The 7,029-nt window shown below is 37.2% G+C and overlaps 1 protein-coding gene across 1 annotated transcript in view; it reads left to right on the top strand.

Annotated features, from left to right (window-relative positions):
- Positions 1–4,560: 4,560 nt before the first annotated feature.
- LOC107589628 (AT hook containing transcription factor 1) overlaps positions 4,561–7,029 on the top strand; it is a 25,787-nt gene continuing 23,318 nt past the window's right edge. Inside the window, exon 1 of the mRNA XM_016278126.1 lies at positions 4,561–4,808. The gene's annotated coding sequence lies outside the window, so the exon portion shown is untranslated. The remainder of the gene's footprint in view (positions 4,809–7,029) is intronic.

The following is a 7,029-nucleotide window of genomic DNA, read 5'->3' as shown; positions in this document are numbered from 1 at the left end:
TCAGTTTAAATAGTATCTTTGCAATCATGTCAACGATATCGCTGGAAATGAAGTGTCCCCAACTAAGCAAGCCAGAGGCGACAGCGGCAAGGAACCAAAACTCCATCGGTGACAGAATGGAGAAAAAACCTTGGGAGAAACCAGGCTCAGTCGGGGGGCCAGTTCTCCTCTGACCAGACGAAACCAGCAGTTCAATTCCAGGCTGCAGCAAAGTCACATTGTGCAGAGGACTCATCTGGTTCCTGTGGTCTTGTCCCGGTGGTCGTCTGAGACAAGGTCTTTACAGGGGATCTGTATCTGGGGCTCGTCTAGTTGTCCTGGTCTCCGCTGTCTTTCAGGGCTGTGGAGGTCCTTTCTAGGTGCTGATCCACCATCTGGTCTGAATACGTACTGGATCCGGGTGACTGCAGTGACCATCTGATCTGGATACAGACTGGATCTGGTGGCTATGGTGACCTCGGAATAAGAGAGAAACAGACTAATATTAGCGTAGATGCCATTCTTCTAGTGATGTAGCAAGTACATCGGGTGTTATGAGAAGTGTTCCCGGTTCCGGTTGACCTAGTTAATTTAAAGAAGTTCCAGATCTATACTTGTGCCCTTATTATTTCAGTTATTTTGCCTTTAATGTAAATAAACATGTGCAAACAATATACTTGCTCTTGTGAATTTATTTGGATGTTAATTACATTGAGCGAGCTGTCTCTTTAATACCGCGTGGTTTATATACATGTTGCTGCTGACTGACACACCCACCAAACAAGAGCAAACGCATCTCAAACCCCGCACACCGTTTCCAGGAAACATGTCGTTCAAACCGGAAACCGTAGCAAAACGTTGCGCACCGGTTTGAGCTTGAACTTGCCCCCGCACAAAAATCAGTAAGTTTTAGATTTGACGAATTCTGTGATTTTTGTGGTACTAGTTGGTTTGCCTCGTTTGAAAACATTTGGTAAAATTGCATAATTATTTTATTCTCACAATTTCAAAGCTTTACAAATGTAAAAAAAAAAAAAAATTTCAGTCCCTCTCTGAGAAATGGCTAATTTCAGCTCTGTATTTTATTTCTGTTTCATAAATGTTATTTGAAATGTTATCAGAAATGTAATTAAATGTATTAATTATAATAGAAATTTTTATAGAAATACGTTTTTATTATTATTACAACAAAAGCATATTCCTGTTACAAAGTTATTTAAAATATTAGCATAACTGCAGTGATGCTGGCCAACAAACATGGTTTCGCTTGTGATGCTATAAACAACCAGGCTGAAACGCAGCATCATCCAATGAATCATGTTTTTTGTTTTTCTCTTTGTGGAGAAGGAAACAATGCTGTTCTCATCAGATGGAGATAAATGTCCTCTGCTGTCCAAACTGAAAGAGATGTTTTCAAGCGTATAGCCTGAGTCCTGACTTTCATATGGCACTTATCGCACAACCTCAAAAGCAAAACACACATGAAAGCACCATCAGCCAAGACTGCAATATCTTTCTGCTCTTATCAGAGACACCCTACTGCTCTAAAATCTCTTGATGATTTTCTTCTGCCACATTTGTGAAAATGCATTTGCCGGATATGCATCAGTGGCTTCTAGATGTACACTGATACCGTGTTTTACACTGCTGAGTTAGAAAATGGTGTCTAGAGATGCTGACATCACACTGCAAAATTAGTTCATGCAAGTACAATAATCAAGTGGTTCCATTTTCATTTCTGGAGAATGACTGGACATTATAAAAAGCTTCTAAAGAGCATGTGAAATCCCTTGAAAAAAGTGCAGCTTCCTTTTCTGTGTTGACAAATTTGGCAAAAACGTCTTATTCTTAATGAGTAACGAGACTGTTCAAATATTGTATTTTCTCTCAACCTTTGGCAGAAGTGTGGCACCATTAGTTATGTTTTGTGAAGCAGGTATTTCCTATATTTTCCTAAATTTCTCTCAACGACTCCCTCCATCATTCATGTTCTTATAGAGATGATAATATTTCAAACAAGATATTAGAGATGCAATGACGAACAAATGAAAAGCTTAGAAAAGCTTAGTATCTTACATGCTGTGTCATATCGTCTTAACTTGTTTTAAAAACAAATGAGCTTATATTCAAAATACAATCTATGAATAAAATGATTTGTATTAATAACTTATTTTAATATTAATATTATATATAATAATATTTTTTATATGGTATAGTTCATTTATTTTGTTGATTTTAGATATTGTTTCAGGAAAACAAGTAAATTATAAGCTAAATTATAAGCTTTTTTCCATGGCATAAACTATTTGCAACTTGCTAATCAAAAGCAGGTGGTATTTAAAATAAGTACATTCTTATTAAAGTAAGCAGTTTATTGGCCATATGAGTGCAAGATGAATCAATATTTTAAGTCAGTTTAAATGCATATATCTGCTAAAAGGTAACTTATGCCCAGTTAACATCATTTCTGAACATTCTCTCTTTTTTTTCTTGGTTATGTGAATGTTAAAGACAACATTAAGGGGAATGTTCCATTTTATTATTTTGCAAATATTATGGAAATGTTACTTTTGAATGGTCTCTAAATCATCTTAGACGAACATCCAACTTTTTTTTTTCAGTAAATGTGCCATATCATTTATGTGCCATAAATGATATTTTTGTGCTGAAGTTAACTTTGAGTGAACTTTCTATTAACATTACTGAAAGAATGTTTGTCCATAACTTTGAGAGAACCTTGCCAGAATGTTGTGAGAGCGTTCCATGTTAGCTGGGCTGCATAGGTGGCCTCAAAAATTACACACAAGGACTAAAAGCCAGGCTCTTTAAATGCAATAGCAAATTCATTTTCGTTAATATTCTTAATTGAATATCTGCCAGCGATTTCTACTTTATCACTCCCGCTCTCTCAGGCAAAAAATTTCACCTGTGATCGGTAACCTTATTTAGCCTGTGAAGCAGATGGGATGTGACAATTCTTTGATACATAATTTGCTCTTCAGCGCAGGTGCTGATTGAACTGGATCATTATTCAGTGACACCCACTCTCACCACCCTCTCTTCTGAGTCACAGCCCTCCGCTGGCCTGTTCTTCATCATCTCCCAGCCCACCTCCTCATCGCCCCCTTTACATCTCGCATCCCCTGTTCACGCTTCTATACACACACACCATCTCCAGCGTTGTTTAGCCAGAACTCATTAACAAAGGCTGACAGCAGCTCCAAAGGCACTCTAACTCTGACTCACTGGATTTTTGTACTATTCTGAATCCATTTGTACATCAGATATTATTTGAATAATGATTTAAATACATAAACACGTGCACACATCCCTCATTGTAAAGCTTACTATAAACATTGTGATGATAAGACGTGTTAGTTCTTCCTTCCAGGGATTCATATTTATTCACTTTGGCAATCCAGTGATGGGGAAGAGCGAGGATGTGTGTGGGGGATGGGAAATGGGAATTGCATAACCTCTGAGCTCAATCTTAGCATGAAGTGGCCACCAAGAAAAGGGGGGAAAGATAGAGGAGAGGGAGGGAGGGAGGAATAAAGAGAAGCGGGAGAGAGTATGAAAGAGAGAAAGTCTCCCTTTGCCCTTATAGTGAAAGGTGGAAAAATAAAATTAGGCTACAATCAGAGTTGTGAAAACAGGATGACTGGGACAATGATGTACAGTTCAAGAGTGCTTACCTGAATAGAGCAAATATGTGGTTCCTGGCGATGTGCAAAATATATTCACAGTGCATAAAATAAAAGAGTTTATATACAGTTTAGCTCCTCCCACCACAACATCAAAACAGACAATACAGAAAAGGGTAATGCAGAATAAATAGTACAGAAAAGAAACATACATTGAGATACAGAAAAAAGATATTTTGCTATAATAATTGTAAATTTTGTTATTATTGTAATATTAATTAACATCATACGCAATTTACTAACATTTTACATCACATAGAGTGTTAATAAAAAAAAAAAATATATATATATAGCCTACAGTGTATATTTATTTGCAAATGAGACATGTTAGACTGACAGCTAGTGGTCAAAGAGAAGTAGTTAACCAGACAGCTTTTAACATCTTAATTAATGTTGCATTTACAAGCACAATATTTTTATGAATACCACAAAAACGGAGCAACTGATATGAGATCATTTATGAAATCACTGCGTAAAGATTATATGACATGAAACTATTTGAATTGCATAGTTACTATATTTATGTGTCCTTCTGAAGTGCACACAGGTGTATTATTATTAGAATTTTTATAAAGATATTTCCTCGGCTAATTATTTATTTTATGATTTATGAGAGGAAACCATTCATATCACTTCAGGATTTAATATTAGGAAAACAAACAAAAGATAAATCACATCAAACTGTTATTATTTGCACAGATATGGTCTCGTGATTATGAAAGACGCTCTCACTTGCTTTTAATAAGTGACTGTAATAACAAATGTGCAGTCACCGATCAAAGAAAGGATATGAAAACCCCTGTAGTTTCGCTGGTGCTTGGAATCTCGCGATACTGTTTGTGGCGCGGGATTTGGCTGGAGCAGATGAATGCGCAGAAGTCGTTTTGCAGCGCTATGGAAATGGCGCCTGCGTTCAAGCAACAGTAGTTGGCAGTCATAACGATTTACACTTAACTCACGGGAATTCAAGTTTTCTCTTTGCTACTGCTTTAAAGATCAACACAACTAGACTACGAGAGTTTATCCATACGAACCGAGCCCGGATTATGACCGGAAAAGAGTTGCCACGAAAGTCGTATTTGAAGTATATCCAGTTTTCCTGAGGGCCGTCATCATCAGCGCGCAGGTATAACGTTGTTGTCTGTGCTCAGTTTCACCTATCTGTGTCATATCAGGATGTTCTAGAACAGTGTACTTGTTTCTACAGCTCTTTAGCACTCGTTTAGCGTTCAAAGCTGTTGCAAGTTAGTCGCGTGCTGTGACCGTTAACGTTAGCTGCCGTTAGCTTGTACGGCTAATCTGAAGCGCTCATTGTAACAGCCTGCGTGGGCTTAACTCACGCCACAACACGGCTATGTACGAGACCTTTTACACGCTCTATGTTTTATTGCACATAGCAGCAAACTTACTGTTGGCCTGCCGTCGTTGTAATTTGAGTCTCTTGTTTGTTTTCATATGCTTTGTTGGTAAAAGTAACATTTCACGCTAGCGGTGCTAACGTTACTGACGTGCTGTGGTTGACAATAGTTTCCAGCAAAGGTTATATTGCAGATCATACAATAGTGTTTTATGTAAACTTTGCAGAAGACAGCACTGAATGGACGCCTTTGTTTTGCTTTGAAAAGAAGCGGTATTTGTCAGTGATCATTTGAATGTATTTGAATGGACTTGATAGCTTGTCTATTAAATGACAGTGCCCGTAATGACACTGCATAACGTCAGATTTATCATATATAAAGTGATTATCAGAAACAAACATGACTGCAGACGCCTGTTGTACTGTTTGTGTAATTTGCCTAGTACTTCTTATGAGTAAAACTGAGCTGTGATTTCAGGTCACTGTTTCTCCATGTGAGTCTCACGCATGGGTGGGACTGTAGTCTGCGCGGGCACATGGAGGAGTCCTATAGGCTGTTTGCATTATATGGCCATGCTTTTCCAGGTGGCAGCCGCACTATTGCATGAACCAAGGGTTTTGTAATTTTACAGACTGTCAGTCTCCTGCAGACCTTATAATTACTCTCATTAAATCGTTGTTGCGTTTTATAATATCTTATCGTCAGCAAATGTTCTTTTGAAATGCCATGCATGTTTTGTTTTTTTATGTAATATCCACAGATCCGTAAAATATTTAAATAAAATAGCTGTCCTTGTGGGAAATCTTTCTCTAGTGTAGACATAATCATGTCAGACTTTCAGCAAAGCTTATGGGTCACATGTTATTTCAAGATAGTGTTATCATGACTGTGCCACATATCTTAAAGGGGTCATATGACCTTCGAAGTTTCCAGAGTCAGCCATAGTTTTAAGATTTCTGAGAATTCAATGAAATGATGATGCTGCTAAAAAGAACATTATTTTGTGTATTTGGTGTAATGAAATGTGCTTATGCGGTTTAAGGTTAAAAAACACATTATTTTCCACATACTGTACATTATTGTTTCTCCTCTATGCCTTTCTGAAACATGTCGATTTTTACAAAGCTCATCGGTCTGAAAAGCGAGGTGTTTGCTGATTGGCCGGCTATCCAGTAGGCTTGCCGCGATAGACTGTGCTGACGGTGATACCGGTGTTAAGCCGCAACACCGGTTACGTCACTTGCCCACCGCGTCACCGACCCCCACCGTCGTTTAGAATTTTTTATAGTAATAAATTTTGTTCGGTAAAAGAACAGACACTACAATTAAAAACTGAACGCGGCTGCTCAATGCAGTTGAACGACAGTTGCATCACAGATCAGATTTCATTCCTCCAGTGAGGAGACTGAGTCGAGCTGAGTGGGTAGTAGCATGGGGTGAGACAGACAAGATGATTGCGGATGATTTAGTTTCAAAACGAAATTCAAAAGCGCCTGTTTGGCAATATTTTGGATTTGAAAAGCCTCTTGACTTTTATCTAAGGTTAGTTTCTTATTTAATTGGTGCCACATAGGGCTGTAACGTTATGAAAATTTCATATCACGATTATAGTGACCAAAGTTATCACGGTTATCAATATTATCACAGTTTTGTTCAAAATAGATGAAAACGTTCAAAAAGAACTGATACACACACTGAAAACATTTCAATAAGTTTTATATTTGAAAATCAACAAACAAATACAATAAGCAGCTATATGCACTTTTTTTTAGCATAAATATTAAATTAACATTAACATGAAGCCCTAATAATAATAATAATTTATATAATTGATTTAATAATAATAAATCACACATATATATATATATATATATATATTTCCGTATGTGATCTTCGGTTAGGATATCTTGTGATGCTTTTTAAAGCAAAGTTGCGGTTGATTTCGAGTTCACATACAAACATAAATAGAATAGGCTAATTAAATTAGT

This window comes from Sinocyclocheilus grahami, unplaced genomic scaffold, assembly GCF_001515645.1.
Source record: "Sinocyclocheilus grahami isolate Dianchi unplaced genomic scaffold, SAMN03320097.WGS_v1.1 scaffold118.1, whole genome shotgun sequence".
NCBI lineage: Eukaryota > Metazoa > Chordata > Actinopteri > Cypriniformes > Cyprinidae > Sinocyclocheilus > Sinocyclocheilus grahami.
Note: the sequence above shows the minus strand (reverse complement) of the source record. Positions and strands in the feature narration are given on the sequence as shown.